The sequence below is a fragment of the Equus asinus genome, chromosome 17 (assembly GCF_041296235.1).
Source record: "Equus asinus isolate D_3611 breed Donkey chromosome 17, EquAss-T2T_v2, whole genome shotgun sequence".
Taxonomy (NCBI): domain Eukaryota; kingdom Metazoa; phylum Chordata; class Mammalia; order Perissodactyla; family Equidae; genus Equus; species Equus asinus.
This window is the reverse complement of record NC_091806.1, coordinates 3,436,433-3,453,564: the sequence shown is the minus strand read 5'-3', so window position 1 is coordinate 3,453,564 and position 17,132 is coordinate 3,436,433. Positions and strand designations below refer to the sequence as shown.

Sequence of the window (17,132 nt, the reverse complement as noted above, 5' to 3'; positions counted from 1 at the left end):
CCAATCAGCAACCACTATATAAATATACTTGAGAGATGGGAGAATAATAACTAAAACACTAAGCTACTATTAATTGGGCACTTCCTACGTGCCAAGCACTGTGTTCAACGCTTTACGTTCATGACCACATTTGATCCTGCTGACAATGCTGAGAAAGACTTGATAGGACACACCTGCTGTCAGCTGCCCGGCGTTCGTTTCCCTCCGCCTCCTGATAACAGCGCTCTGAATTTCCCATGAGGAACCACGCCTCTTCGCCATCTTCCCTCACGTGGTCTTGTGGCATTGGCCTCAGCCCTAGCTCTCGAGGTGGATCTTGACTGGCTTCATCCATTGGTATATGCCCCCGCCCCTTGCCACAGGGGTTGGTTCAGGGGCAGACAAGCCCTGAGCAGTACTGTCAGAAGAAACCTCAGGAATTTACCAGGCATGTGGAGATCCAGTTTTCTTCCCTGCAGGGCTTGAATGTGAGCATGTGGCCCCATTATGTGCTAGCAGACATTTTGAACCCATAAGAGGATATACTTCCAGGATGAGAGCCAATGCTGAGGAAGCAGAGCTGAGAAAGAGTGAGAAAATTAAGGATTTTAGATGCTAGATCAAGCCTTGCCTGAAGCTAACATTACTCCTGAGATTTATTGCTTAAATAATTTGATTTGAATTTTTTGGTCTCATACAACCAAAAGCATCCTTACCAACGTAGGCAGGTGTTATTATTATCACATTTTATACATGAGGAAACAGAGGCTCAGCGAAGCTAACCAACTTGCCCTAGGTCACACAGCAAGTACATAACAGAAATATCATCTGAACCTAGGTCCATCTGGGTTAGAAAGTCCAAGCTTTTTATCCACTACACTTTGCTACCGTGAGGTGGTAGGAACTGAAAATACCTTCAAAGTGAAAATGTTCAAAAAATGCAACTTTTTAAATCTCAGGAGTAGATTTAAAATCATCACCACAAACCCCAACTGGAATGGGCTTTGTTAGCACTTTCATAACAAGAAACCTGCCCCTTACTTAAATCTCATTGGGCTGTTCAACAGTGATCAACAAACACTGGGCAGCTCCCATCTGGTGTGCTGGTGACTGTTCCAAACAGCTGACATCCTGTCCAACCTGAACCCTCTCTCTTCGCACGTTCCTACCTTCTTACTCACTGAGACACTGAAGACACCAGATATTAGGTCCTTGAGTTTCCCCTTAAAATCCATCAATAGCTTTCCCTCGACTGTTGCGTAAAGTTGAAGCTCTTGGTCTTACCAACCTTCATTCTCAGCCTGCAACTGATGGAAATGTAAAGCTCCCATTTTAAGCAAAAACAAGGTTTGGGCTCATATGACTGGGAAGTCCAAAAAAGGAATCTTCTGGCATGGCTGCATCCAGGAACTCCACCAACATTACCAGGATTCTGTCTGTCTCCCTCCATCCCACAGGTCTACCTGTCTTCACCTCACAGGCAGGTTCTCTCCAAAGGGACCCAGCTAGCGGCTGCAGACCCGCCGCCTCCCCAGCTCATCTGCGGCAGGGGAAAGAAAGTGTCTCTTATCCAGGGAACATCTGCCAACCTCAGAGCAGACTTCACCCGGCCTGTCCCTGCCGTGTGCCCCTCCCTGAACCAGTCACAGGGGTGGAGGGAGACAGGACATCATTACTGACAGAGCCCCAGGGGCCTCAGGAGTGGGAGAAAGATGCACCAAGAGCCAGAAAATGGGAAACAGGATTCGAGAGGGATTAAACGAAAAACTGCTAGTACCTCAATCCTCTACACTAGCCCAACAATCTCATCTCTACCCATAAGATGTGCATTCCAGAAACACCAAACTCCACATAGTCGCCCCTAAATTATGTTATTTCTCATGCATCTCTGCTTTTGCGTGTATGTCCACCGCCGGGAATGCCTCCTGTACCTAGCAAATGCCCAGATCAGGTGTTTTTCCTCCAAGAAGCCTTCTCTGACTCCCAATAAAAAGTTATGTTTCCTTCTTCGGGGATCTCTCTGTACCTTGCACCTGCTTCCGTTGCTGCATTTATCACACCATAGTTAATATTTTGCTTACGTGACTGTTTCCCCACAGACGCTAATCTCTTTCAAGACAGAGACTATGATCTTCATCTTATTCCCAAAACTGAGCAAAATTACCTGCACAAAAGAGGCACTTAATATTGTTTACTGAAGGAATGACAAGTGAACGAATTAATTAATTACCAACGAAGCACTCCCCTCAAGGAAACAATTAGCATGGGTGAAAATAAGCAACCCTGAGCTGAGAACTGGGCAGCTAATTTCTAACCTCGTTCTTCACTAATTATGAGACCTTGAAAAAGTCATTTACTATTTCTGAACTTCCTACTCCACATTTTTAACATGGAACAATGGGATGAAATCATCTTTATAGGATCTAAGGATCAGGATGCCAGTTGGGAAAATTACAACTCCAGAAAACTTTCATGGACTATTAGCGACCTACAGAGCATCCCTCAGGGGCGTGAACAGATTCCTCCAAAAACTAAAGTAGCCTCTGGTGGTAGTAGTAAATGCATATTTGTTTTTGTCTTCTTAATTACCTCTATTTTCTAAACCTTCTACACTGACTGTGCATTACTTTTGCAGGAACATAATTTCCCAGCGAGTGGGGTAATCAGTGAAAAATGACACTCCTGGCAAAATAGAATTACCATGAGACCTTCAGCCAAAAAGGAAACTCTTCTAGTCAAGGCACGTTAATTTGTGGTAGGCTGACTAACGACACCCCCAAATATGCTCACGTCCTAACCCTGGGAACTTGTGAATGTTACCTTAAAAGGCAAAAGGAATCTTGCTGATGTGATTAAGAATCTGGAAAGGAAGAGATTTTCCTGGATCATCTGGACGGGCCCAAAATAGTCATAAGAGTCCTTATAAGAGGGACATGGGAGGAGTCGAAGTTAGAGACAAAGATGGCGCAGTGATGGGAGCAGAGAGGGGAGCGACGCGCTCTGAAGATGGAAGGAAGAAAGGCCACAAGTCAAGGAATGCGAGCGGCTGCCAGGAGCTGAGAAAGACGGGGAGCACCATCTGCTTCTCAGAGGCCCCAGACGGAAACCCCGGACTCTAGCTCCCTGAACTGGATTTTGGACTTCTGACCTCCAGAACAGTAAGAGAGTAAATTTTATATTAAAATAAACATTCGTTTTTGAACAAATTTTATCTAAGCCACTAAGTGTGGTAATTTCTTGTGGCATCTATGGAAAACTAGTACATCTCTCTAGAAGAGACGACTAACCAAAAAGAAGCATTCTTATTTTCCAAATTCAGTAAAGGAGAGAAAGCTGAGACCTTCAACTATGTAAAGGACAAAAAGAGGATGAAGATCGGCAGTTTCCCTTCTCTCGGCAATGTGGCATGAGGAGGAATTGAGCCAAAACGAATCCAGAGAAACCTTGATTAACGAGGAACTTGCTGCCAGTCAAACTTGGTAAGAACTGGGAAGCATTTCCAAGGTGATGGGGCAGAAACCCCTTGATGAGCGCCCTGAAGGAGAGCCCCGGCAACAGTGAGACAGGCGTTTAATCAGATTTGCTGAGAAGCACACTGGCGCCCTTGGCCACTCTGTGCAGTCAGAAGAGGCTACAAGCAGTGCATGTCGGTTCAGGGCGGGCTCGCTTTCCTTCCTGCTCTGAGCTTCTGTGACTGTTGAGTGGACACACTGATCCCTTCACAAGAGTAGGTCATTGTTTGTGTCACAGCCTCGTGGGAGCAGGGAAGTGAGACCCCAAAGCAACAACAACCAGTGTAGACACTTAGAATCTGATGAAATGGTCCTTTTGACTACTAGCACCAAAGTGGTCTTGAACGTTCACTGAAGCATCTAGTTATTACTAGCCCAGGGTTTGCAGGTTCGGATCCCAGGCACAGACCTACACACTTCTCATCAAACCATGCTGTGGAGGTGTCCCACATACAAAATCGATGAAGCTTGGCACAGATTTAGCTCAGGGACAATCTTCCTCAAGCAAAAATAGGAAGATTGGCAACAGATGTTAGCTTAGGGCCAATCTTCCCCACTAAAAAAAAATTTAAGTTAATTTAAATTGAATAAAACTAAATATTTCCTCTCTTAGATGTCCTACTTCAATAGCCACACATGGTTAATCATTGGACAGCACAGACAGAGAACATTTACGTGTTGTATTGGACGGCACTGGTCTAGCCCATTCAGGAGTGGTGAATGTACAACATGCATTCGATTGCTTTATGATGAGCTATATTATGTTCTTATTTTTGAAAATCAGTGGAAAATAAGAAAGGCACTTTTATGGCGAAGCACAAAGATTATATAAAGGGAAGTAAAAATTTAGGAGAAATATTTACAAACTAGAAGAAAATGGTTAATATGCTTCACAAATTAATCTAAGTGGTGGACAAAGCGTAACAATAGCTAATTCAGGGCAAAGAAATTAAAATGACAAGAAAATGTGTGGAATGATTCTCAACACCCCAATAATTTAAGAAATGAAAATAAAAGCAACGAGATAAGTTAAATGAAACCAGATCTTGGTTTCATTTCACCAGGTGAAAACACTTTTGCAAAACAATATATATTTATATGTGATCATGCATATGAAATGTGAGATAGACTTAGAAATGGGAATTGTTTTCAAAAACAGAGCTTTAAAGTGTTATACAAATTTTCTTATATTCTTATTAATTGAGATCATGCTTTCAAGCGGTGGCCTTTATTTTTCTCTATTTTCCATCAATATTATTTCTGTATTAAACCTCTTCTCTGCAGCCAACAAAATCAAAATGAACAAGTTTGCCCCAAGTGAGAAGCTTCTTAAAAAGAAGGTGGGAGAGTTAACACATATGAATGTTCCGCTGAGTTGGGCTTTTTTCTTTTTCTCTGGATGTCCGCATCCCACCCAAGTTGGATGTATCAACTCATCTATGAGAACATATTATTAACTAGTACTTGAACTTGCTTGAGAAAAGTAGTAAATTTATCAACTCATGGAGGTGATGAGTCCCAAAATGGGTATCACTTCAGGCTCAGTTGGATCCAGGGGCTCGAACTAGTCATTTGGTCTCTCTCTCAATGTTTCATTTCTGTTTCCTGTATGTTGGCATCATTTTCTCCAACAGCAGTCGTCCCGCACACAGTCAAGAGGATGACCAGCAGAGTGTCATTTCCCAGCATCCCTGTTTGGCAATCCCAGTGGAAAGAGAAATTCTTCTCTCCTAACTTCCATAGATTAATTCTGGGAATAGAGTCTGATTGGTCCTGCTGTCTCATGCCCATCCCTCGGTCCACTCAATTTCCAGGACAGGACTGTCTATGTCAGTGGTAGCATTTGGAGTTGCTAGAGCTGTGCTACATGGGGGCCCTATTCCCAAGGATAGGATATTATGGATGGACAGCCCTGTGTCCTTGTGTCCAGGAAGGTAGGGTCTGTTTCCAGAAGAAAGCGAATGAAGGGAAAACACTCTAGAGAGCCAAAATAAACCCATAATCCACCTCAATGTATCACCCAGAGTGAGAAGAAATGAAAAGAAACTTCCACACCAGCCTACCCTATGCCTTCCCTGTGTATAGGGGTGGAGCGGGGAGCGACACACAGCACTCTAAACCCTCGGGAGAAATCGATATGTGACTGCAAGTATTACAGGGAGGAGGGTCTTCTTTCCTTTAAGGAAACAAGACCAACACACACACACACACACACACACGTATGTGCATGCAGCAAGAAGACCTTCTGCTGGTTTGCTATACTAATGACAAATTCCAGCCTACCTCTTAAAATACAGCTAGCTTCTGCTTCAAAACCCACTTACAGGCATGAGAACATTTATTAAAGAGCCAAGACTCTGGAAATAAGGCACAAGGACTTGCCTGTGTTTGCAGCATCTCATCTTTTCTAATTCTCATCTCTGGCAGGCTCCTGGGTTTGGGGATGTGCCCGGAGAACCTGTGAATGAACCCACGCCACCAGCTCAGGGGGCTGCATCGACAGGCCACCTGGGAGGCAGCTGGGCGAGCAGGGGCCACCTCAATGCATGCAACTCCCTCTGACCTAAACAAACAGCCTCACACGCCCTCCAGTTCACCCCACAGAGCTGCCAGAAGAGCGCCAGCAGATGGGCCAGAGCCAGGCCCTTCGTTGGTTCTCAGCAGCAGCAGCTGACCTCTTTGTAATTAAATAGCGTCTTTTCTCTGCTCCTTTTGGCATGTTGTGCGAAGAAACATCTGAGGCACTTTTTAAAAATACAGATTCTCGGCTCTCCTCTCAGACTTTAGCAAACAAATACCTGGGGACAGAGGCCTGGAAATCTGTGTTTATTTTAGTCCCCTAAATTGATTTTGATGTCAAGGTTGAGAACCGCTATAATCACACTCTCGCTTGGCCCACTTCAGACTCGGGTATTATAAACAGAGAAGAAAAGCTCAGAGCAACTCTAAACCAAGCCTCCCTCCACGGACTCTGCTGATTTGTCTTACTATTTTCTGCTCAGAACCATTCACGCTCTTAAAGATTACTGAGGACAACAAAGAGCCTTTGTTTATGTAGGTTATATCCATTGATGTTTAACATATTAGCAATTAAAGTGAAGAAACCTTAAAATTTTTAATAAACCCTTTACATGTTAACATAAATAGTACAGTTGTATAAAAAATAACTTCCATAATCAAAAGAATTGGTGAGAAGAATGGCATTGCTGGACATTTTTATCAACCTCTTTAATGTGCGGTTTAACGGAAGACAGCTGCGTGCTTGTATTTGCGTCTGCTCTTAACCTATTGCTGTATCTCACACCAGGCTGTCTCTGGAAAACTCCACTGTGCACTCAGGAGACAGTGCGAACAGGAAAAGCAAAGAATGCCTTAGCATTATTAGGAAACTTATTTTGGCTTTATGGAGACCCCCTTAAAAGTGTCTTCAGGCTCCCCCAGTAATCTCCAGGCTGCACTTTGAAGACCCCTTCTGGTCCCCCCTCAGACCTCATTCCCTCCTTCATACACATGCTCATTTCTCTAATTTTGGTGTTTATATTTATTTTTTAAATTTATTGGGATATAATTGACATATAACATTACCTTAGTCGCAGGTGTACAACATATTGATTCAATATACGCATATATTGCAAAATGATCACCACAATTTTGATGCCCTTTTTATTTTTACAAATGTCCGACATGTTTCCCTAATCGTGTGTGTACGAAAATCATTAGCTTTAAGAAACAGAAATCCACTCAAGCTAGGTTAAACCAAGGGAGATTTATGGTAAAAATACAACAGAGTCTCACAAAACCCCACGTGGGGGTCCAGCTAGGCCCCCGCTGTGTTTCCTCCCAGACTTCACGGCTCTGCACGGGGGTCAGCTCTCCACACGGTGTCCTGGAGTCTGCAAGGCCCCCGCTCTCCCAAGGAAGGCTTGTTTCCGTGAGTCTATCTCTGGCGCACCTCAGAGTTCCACATCCAACAGCTTCGTGCTAGCAAGTCTTGATTCCAAAATCCGAGGTGAGAGAATTCAGTTGGCCCAGCTTGAAGGACTTTCTAGGAGGAATGGTGGAACATTTCTGATATTTTCTTTATATCCATAGAGACAGGACCCACATCAGGGATCCCGCAAGTACCAAATACTATAACATTGGTCCTCAGCGCTGATGTCCAACCCTCGTCTAATCAGACGGGATTACAGCGCTGGGGTGATTGGCGCCCTGGACTGTCTCGTTCAGGCTGTGTGGTCTCACATGGACCAGGACGTGGGTGGTGAGGAGGTGGTGGGTGCTCCTAACAGACTGCCAGTGCTGTTCGGTAGAAATATAATGTGGACCAGGTGTATAGTTTAGAAATTTCCAATAGTCATTTTTAAAAAGTAAAAACAAACTAGTGAAATTAGTTTTAGTGTATTTTAACCCAATATATCCAAAATATTATTTCAACATGTAATCAGGATAAAAAAGCAATAATGAGATATTTTATATCCTTTTGTACTAAAGTCTTCAGACTTTAATACAGACTTTATAATGTGTATAAAATACATCTTAACTGGTACATTAAAGTTTCATCAGAAATACTTGATCTGTATTTAGAGTTCATAAAAATTTATAGCTGAAAAAGCAAATCCATGTACCCACGTTGTTTCCAAACAGACTTAGAAATTTTCCAGTAGCTGAATCAAGTTTCACTTTTTAAATTTTAATTAATTATAATTAAATTAAGTTAAACTAAATTAAAAATTCAGTTCTTCAGCTGCATTAGCCACGTTTCAAGTGCTCAATAGCTACATAGGACTAGCGCTACGCTTCAGACGCAGCAGGTCTGGACTGAGAGCCAGGATCTGGTGTCTTCTACCCTCTGGGAGCCCCTGCACGCCAGCAGAGAAGCCTGCTGGGAACGCCCAGGGAGGGCTGCTGACGGACACTCTCCAGGTTAGGACCGCTCAAAGCTGCTTGCAGGAGGACCCTTGGAAATTGCATGTAAATGTTTTTCTTTAAGAACTAGCATCACTCTAAATGCATTAACGAACCTTGTTAGTTAAAGGAATCCCATCATGATTTGATTCATTCATCAAATAAATCACCTTTCAGTCATTTGTATTAAAAAAAAAAAAAAAAAAAGATTTTCTCGGGGCTGGCCCTGTGGCCGAGTGGTTAAGTCCGCGCACTCCGCTGCAGGCGGCCCAGTGTTTCGTTGGTTCGAGTCCTGGGCGCGGACACGGCACGCTGAGGCAGCGTCCCACATGCCACAACTAGAAGGAGCCACAACGAAGAACATACAACTATGTACCGGGGGGCTTTGGGGAGAAAAAGGAGAAAAATAAAATCTTTTAAAAAAAAAGATTTTCTTATATCAGGTTTATTTTACGGGAGGCACCGACATACAGAAAACCAATGGAAAGCTGTTTGACATATGCATTATGAGAACCCCTCGAGTCACATCCTTCACCCTCAGGAAGCTGAAGTGAGTTTTGCAGAAGTCTTTGACAACCTAAACAAAAAAACACATTTCTGGTTCTGTTTGGCTGATGCTGGCTGCATGTAAGTCTGCTGGCCCTGGCCCACTATGAGCTGTGATGGAAATCGTGAACCGAGGCCAGTGGGTGAGCGAACAGCCTGGAGCTCTTCCCAGCAGACGGCACTGTAATCGAAGGGTCCACTCCATGTCTCCACAAGTCAGGTTTGCACAACCATTTCTGAACCCTGATGCCCTTACCTCTGCCCCTTATATCTAAAGCTGCCCTGTACATACATAGTCCATTTTGACTGAATCGCATTATTTAAAACCTTCCTTTGTTCAGTCAATTAAGCACTTGAATGTCTAGTGTTACCCAAACTCTCATGTGTTCATTCATTTATTCATCAAACCCACGTTGAGAGCTCTCAAGTATCAGGTGCCACGCCATGGAGCTGGAAACACAAGGAAACAGAAGAATAGGTCCGCGCTACAGAGCTCAGAGCCAGTCAGAAAGTCAGACACACACTCGTACATACCTTGGACATTACGCAGACCTAAATTAATGCAAAACAGTGAGGTTCAGCACTACGAAGAAAGATACAAGTCTGTGTCGGGAGGAGAGAGAAGAGAACTGAGGACGTTTTTGCACGGAGACACTCGAGATTGGTATGGGGAGCTCGATAGTGGTCACCAGACAAAGATGAAGCGGGGTGGGGAATGGATACTGAAATGGCAGCGAGAGGCACACAAGGGCCTCCTGCGTCAGCTTCTTGCTCCCCCTCGGGCCCCACGCCAGGCTGTTGGGCGTGATCCTACTAAAATGTCAGATTCCATCTCTCCCTGGTCTCAAATTTCCAGTAGCTCTGTATCACACCTGGAATAAAACCCCAAGCACTCGCTGTGGCTAAGGACACACGTGACAGATCCGTGCTGTATCAGAGACTTCCTCCCTTTCACCTTCCCCGGGTTCACCATTTCAGCCACACTGACCTCCTCCATGTTCTTCAAAGATTCCAGGCAAGCTCCCACCTCAGGGCCTTTGCACAGCACCTTCTCTGACAATCCTACAAACAACGGAACCCTCCGGCCCCTCGCGCTGCCTTGTTTCTCCACACAGCACTCAGGACTATGACTGCACGTTACATATTTAGCTATTCGCCTGTGTATTATCTGACAGCTCCACTAGGATCCAAGCACCGTGAGGGCGGGGGCTTGATCTGTTTTGTTCACAGCTTCATCGCCAGTCCTAGACCAGGCCTGGCACAAGGTGGGTTCCCCAAGAGGATTTGTAGAATGAACAAAGAATTGAATGAAGCCAGGGGAAAACATGCCTATTTCAAGAGGTTGCAGGCATTCGGCATGGCCAGTGCATGGGGGGGCGAGGGGCAGGTAGGAGCAGCTAGAAATGACCGGATGCTCAATGACCAGGTCAGGAAGAGCCCTGTACTCCTGGCTAAGGGTGTGGATTGTATTCTGAGGACATCGGGGAGCCAGTGAAGGTTGTTAAGGAAGGGAAGGACACAATCAGATCTGCATTTTTTTTTTTCCTTTTTCTCCCAAAGCCCCTGGGTACATAGCTGTGTATTTTTAGTTGTGGGTCCTTCTAGTTGTGGCATGTGGGACACCGCCTCAGCATGGCTTGATGAGCGGTGCCATGTCCGCACCCAGGATTCGAACCGGTGAAACCCCGGGCTGCCGAAGCGGAGTGCACGAACTTAACCACTTGGCCACGGGGCCGGCCCCAGATCTGCATTTTTAAAAGGAGTCAGGCTGCCTTCTGGTGAATAGAGACTGTGGCTGGAAAGGGACTGCAGGCAAGAAGATCCTTTTGCAATCATCTCAGTTTCCTCATCTGTAAAACGGAGATAGCAACATCATCTTAGTCGTAGGCTGCAGTGATGACCAAGAGAGTTAATGCCCACAAAACACTTAGCACAGGCCCTGAAAACAGGAAGCTGTCAGTCAACAGTATCCATTGCCGTCAATATTAGGGAAGCTTGGAGGATGAGGTCCACGCTTCTCTCAAGGGACTGGCTGCACAGAGGGTGGTGCCTTTGATCCTCAGAGGATCTATGGCAGGAAGAACTCATTTCTGGGGACAGAGAATTTATTCTATTTTGGGTAAGTGGAGTTTGACACAGCTGTGGGATATCCAGGTGAGATCGATGGCAGGCAGTCTGATATACGGGCCTAAAGCTCAGAGAGGAAGTCTAAACCAAAGATAAAGATTCAGAAGAAGCTCTTACTTCACAAGCAATTGCCCTGGTCCCTTGTAAGCAAACCCTGAATCCAAAATACTCAAAGTAAACTGACCAAAGGAAAAAGCCTCACAAAAAATCATTTTATTGAGCTGAAAGGCAGAATATCATAACCGGCATTGACGCTAATCCTGAGCCTCTCAGAAGCTCCCCCAGATGTTCACACGGTCCCCTTTCGCATTTCCTCCGGGCACGGAGAAAAGAGCTTCACACACGCAGGACTTTTTCCACGTCCTTCTCCAAAGCCTTCTCCAATTTCCTCTTTTCCGGTGCGCCCTGCAAGAGAAGGCTGCATAGGCTCCAGAAGTCTAAACATCACAGCTGAGAGACCTCCTGGCTTTGAAGGCTGTTTTTTCTGAGCTGAGTATGTTTTAAAACTCACAATGCTCCACTCCTGCTCCTGCTTCAAGAATCGGAGAACACGTGTGTGAAGTACAGTGCAAGGTGCTGGGGGATGTGGCGCTATCGAGCTCCCTGGGGCTGGAGGGTAAGAGACCAGGAAGGGCAGACCTGGAGGGGGCTCTGCAGCTTTGCAGAAAAAACACCTTGAGGTTCACACACAATCAGCTTTAGTGCCACTGAAAGAGCAGTGGAACTGGGCTCACACATGCATGCACGCAGGCACGCATTCATTCCACACACAGCTGCGGGGTACCCTAAAACAGGCACCAGGGACTGTGTCACCCACAGAGCGATCAACAGCGAACAAGACAGACGTGGTCCTTCATGGGGTTTCATGTCTTGTTTCCTGTTTCCCAGAACCCTTGAGGATATCTAAAATATAGGGCAAACCCTCTTAATTTTCATTCACTCATTCAACACAGATTTACTGAGGGTGCTGTGCTGGCCTCTGGGGTTACAATGTGACTAAGACTGGGTAGCTACAATTCAGATTAAATGTCATGGTGAAGCAGGCAGTCTGCCAGTAGATGCTGTAGGAAGGGCCCTGTGATGGAATAAGCCTGTCTACAAATTCTTTGACATTGCCCCCACACACTGACAGGAGATGTCTACGTCCCCTCCCCTTGGATCTGGCCTGGTTCTGGGACTGTGTTGACCAGTAGAATATGGCAGAAGTAACACTTTACCAAGGCTTTAAAGAAGTAGCAGCATCCTCTCCTCGAATGGTCCTCTAGGGGAAACCAGCTGCCATGTCCTGAGTCTGGCTGTTCCGACACTGCCATGCTGTAAGCAAGGTCAAGCCAGCTGTGTGGAGAGGCTGTGGGGAGAGAGAGGCCCAGGGAGCTCTGGTTATTCAGCCATTCCAGCCAGGTGACAACACTTGAGTAAAGAAGCCATCTTGGATATTTCATGTTGGATGATGCTTTGGTCTGAATATTTGGGTCTCCCCAAAATGCATATGTTGAAATAATGCCCAATGTGATGGCCTTTGGGAGATGCTTAGGTGATGAGGGTAGAGCCCTGTACATAGGATCACTGTTCTTATAAAAGAGACCTCGCAGAGACCTCTCACCCCTTCCACCAAGTCAGGACACAGCAAGAAGTCACCAGCTATGAACCAGGACGAGGACCCTCTCTCAACCATGCTGACACTCTGATCTTGCACTTCCAGCCTCTAGAACTGTGCGAAATAAATTTCTGTTTATAAGCCAACCAGTCTGTGATATTTTGTTATAGTGGCCCAAATGGACAAAGGCAGATGGAGAAGGCCTCTCTGAAGAGGTGGCATTTAGTTTGAGACCAAAAGGATGAGAAGGATTTTGACAAACAAGGACCAAGTGGAAGAGTATTCCAGGCAATGGAAAGGGATGTTCAAAAATCTAGGGTTAGAGAGGTTCTTGGGGGTGTTCAAGGAGCTGAGAAGCATGAGGGACAAGGGGGAGAGCTGAAGATGAGGTAGGCGAGAAAGCCAGGGACGGATCAGGAAGACCTTGTGGGCCATGGCAAGATATTTGAATTGTGCTCTAAATACAATGGGAAGCCCACACACAATTTTAAACACAGAAGCTACACGATCTACGTTAACTCACGAGGATCTCTGTGGCTGCTATGCCAGCTCTGTGAGAACCAGCTCCGAGAGTTTGATCACTGCTGTAATTCAGCACTGAGAACAGCACCTGGCAGGTAGAAGGTGTTCCAAAGGTAAATGTTAAATGAGTGACTCAGAAGAATGGATGGAGAAGGATGAGAGTAAATGGAGGGAGACCAGTAAGGACGCTACTTAACAATGCCGGTGAAAGACAGCGGGCACGGCGGGAGGTGGAAAGAAGAGAAAAGCGTTGAGAAATAGTCAGAAGTAGAAGAGATTGGACTCAAGTCCTGGCTCTGAGATGTGTCAGTTGTACAACCCTGAATAAACCAAACTCCCCCAGCTTCTAATTCTTCCCCTGTAACATCTTCTCAACATGAAAATCTCTAATTCACACTGGTGGTATAAGACTCTTAAGGGAAAATACAAGGACAGCACTTTGTCAAACTCTGTTTCTAACTCGCATGAGGAGGCATTACTGTTACTACCACATTCCCTCCCTACAGCCTGATGGGTTAGCCAGAAACAGAGTCACTGGTTTTTATGGCACCTCCTAGCTTTCAACCCTCTGGTCTCTGAGGCTGTCACCATGATTTCATGAGCTTTCTACCTCCCGAAGCTCCTCACCAAGGTCATGAGAAGCCAGACATTTCCTTCCACACCGGAAGCCTCTTACCCCTTAGAGCAGCAGTTCTCAAACTTGAGCAGCCATCAGAAGCCCCTGGAAGGCCTGTTCAAATGCAGACTGCTGAGCCCCAGCCCAGAGCTTCTGATGCAGTCGACCTGGAAAGAGACATGGAGAGAATTTGCGTGTCTAACCAGTGCCCAGGCGAGACTCGTGCTGCTAATCTGGGGTCAGCTTGGAGAACTGCCATAGATGGGCGTGCACTCCATTTCCTTTTTGATTGCAGTGTCTCTTATGCTTCTCAGATACGATTCCCAGGGAAATTCAAGGACCAGAAAGAATTTCTTCCAGGTTCTTAATATGAGATTTAGTTGTTCTTGTTTTAAACAATCAGTAGATTTTTAAAGCATGGAACCAAGGTGCCTGGTTTCAACTCTTGGTCGGCCTCCTTTCAAAACTGTGAACCGGCTGCCTGAGTTGGGCCAATGCCTACCCCCTATGATTGCTGCGAGGACTGAATTAACACACGCAAAGCGCTGAGAGCCGCCGCTGGCACCAATAAGCACTTGATAAACGCTGGCTGTTAGCATTATGATTCCAAAGTGTGACTCATGTAATTAGTTATTTTATGGTTTTCACGTAAAAACCAGTCACAAGTTCAGCTTCAAATTTGTGACCCACCTCTGGAAAATGTATAGGACTGCACAGCAAGCATTTCGGGAGCAAACCTCACTCCCACTTCATCCAGCTTTTTCATCTACATTCTTCTTAGGACTCAATTTCCTCCCTTTATTTTATCCCACTGAGCTATTACAAGATTCTCTGGATGTGCTTTAAATTCTTTCTTAAACAAGGTGGGTCCTATGCAAAAATAAATAGTTTCCCAATCATTTATGCAGCCTTTTCAAGAACAATCAAGGGGTTAAAGGTCCAAGACCCCTACACCCAACTTCTTCAGGAACTTGGTCATTACAGCCTCACGTTTTCAGGCGCCTTAAGCACACGGTCATAACAGTGAACCATGCACGGGAACCCACAGAGAATCCGGTTGTTTCACACTCACCCTCCCAATCAGTGTTCTGTCCTTTCGATTCTTAGAAGGACGTGGAGTACGTTCTACAGAATCAAGCTGCCGTCCACCGTCTGCTGCCTCTCTCTTATGAGGATATTGTTGGCCTTCCACTGACAGAACACAGTCTTCCGATCGTCTTTGTGGCTTTCGCCCATTCAAGAAGCAGTTGTTGAGCGCCTAACCTATGTCACACTTTGTGCAGGGCGTTAGGGAGGCGACAGTGCTCAAGATGCTATCTGTCCTCAAGGAATTGAGAATCGAGTGAGCAGACCCATAAATAGGCACGTTACTACCATACTGCAAGATGCGTGTTATTAATAATAAAGGTCAACAGCATTTATTGGGGACTTGCTCCAGGCCAGACACTGTTCTGCGCATCTTCCATGAATGCTCTCTTTTATCCTCACACCAACACTATGAGGCAGGCACTGCCGTTTCCCTCACTTTGTAGTTGAGAATAATGGCAGCACAGAGACTGCAAGGTCATTCCGTAAGAGGCAGAACCAGGCTTCAGACTCAGGCACTGCAAGGTCATTCCGTAAGAGGCGGAATCAGGCTTCAGACTCAGGCAGTCTAACTCCAGGGCCGGCGCCTGAATCTCTCTGTCATGCTGCTTTTCTGCAACGTAGCATGACGGCGAGTTGGAGGAATGAAGGTTCGAGGGCTCTTTGGACCCAGTAAAGAAAAAAAGGAGCTCTGGATAGAGAAAAATAATTAGCAAGAGAGGGAAGGGCAGGACCTCTAGCGAAGCAGGTTAGGTAGCAGAATTAGGTAGCATTCCGCGGCACGGAAGCACGCGTGGAGGAAAGGCTGAACAAGCAGCCCGCAGGAATGACCCGCAGAGCAGCTGGAGGTGGCCACTGTAGCAAACTGCAGCACCAGCCCCCAGGAGACCAGCGGGCCCCACACAGGTAGCAGTTTATATAAGAAACTAAATCAGCACTTTCCACAGAGTTCATCAACAGAGCAAGGACCCTAAGACCTGAGGCCTAAAGAGGCACTCACCTCGAGCCTTCACACTGAAAGAAAGAGACTGGATTTTGCAGGCAGGCATCCTCTGAAGATTCTGTGTCTATGGGTGTTCTGCACTTTAATGTTGGATTTCTGATATATAGGATTTCTTAATTATCTTCCAAGTCTAGATTAGGGTCCTGCTCCAGTTACCTATTGCTATGTAACATATCACCCGGAAACTAAGTAGTAATATAGCCACTATTTTATGAAGCTTACAATTTTGCAAGTGAAGACTTTGCGCACACCAGAGCTGCAATGACTATGAGATGGCTGAATAACTGGAGGTGGCTGGGCCAACTTGATGGGGCCACATGTCTGAGGCCTTGGTTCTGGATTCCCGTTGAATTCCTAGTTCTTCTCTACACTGTGAAGCTGGGGTTGCAATATCTAAGATGGCTCCTTCACTCAGATGTTGGCATCCCCTGGGATGGCTGAATGACCTGAGCTCATGGGGCCTCTGTCTTCCCACAGCCTCTCCACACAGCTGGCTTGAGCTTGCTCACAGCATGGCAGTGTCGGAACAGCCAGACCCAGGACACGGCAGCTGTTTCCCCTAGAGCTAGCACTCCTGGGTGAGACATCACGTCTGCCACCTTCTACTGGTCAACTCAGTCTCAGCACCAGGCCAGACTCGAGGGGAGAGGACACGGACATTTCCTGCTCAATGGGTGGGAAAGTTAAAGAGTTTGCAGACAAGCTTATTCCAGGGCAAGACCCTTCCTCCAGCCTCCTCTGGGACATTGTACTTGCTTCACCATGACCTTTAACTGAATTGTACCTGCCCAGTGTTGATCAACATCGTAGCCTAGAGGCCAGCACAGTACTCTCAATAAATTTTTGATGAATCAATGACAATTTAGAGGGTTTGCCATACATTTTAGATATCTCCAAGGATTCTCAGAAACTGAAGACAAACCACCCAGAAATACTACCTGAATGAAATCACTAAAATTTTACCAAGGAAGGTGACACAGAAATGTGCACATATTTATAGATGTATAATAGACGCGTCTCGTACATACAAATGCGGTGGTTTGTAGCTGCATGAGAGAACAGAAATGATTGTGCTATAATTGAATAACTCACTGTTTATATAGCGTTTACTATGTGCCCAACACAGCCCTGAGCCCTTCACAAGAACTACCTCAGCACAAGAAGATGAGCTCTGTTAGGGGCTGAACTGTGTGCCCTTCGAGTTCGTATGTTGAAGTCCTAACCCCCAGGACCCCAGAA

General features: G+C 45.8%; 1 long non-coding RNA gene across 1 annotated transcript; it reads right to left on the bottom strand.

Moving 5' to 3' along the window:
* Positions 1–11,317: 11,317 nt before the first annotated feature.
* On the bottom strand, positions 11,318–13,998 carry LOC123277816 (uncharacterized). Its single transcript, XR_006515030.2, has 3 exons — positions 13,865–13,998; positions 12,287–12,417; positions 11,318–11,474 (listed from the first exon to the last, which is right to left on the bottom strand). It is a non-coding gene; the product is annotated as an uncharacterized lncRNA (long non-coding RNA).
* Between the last annotated feature and the right edge of the window lie 3,134 nt (positions 13,999–17,132).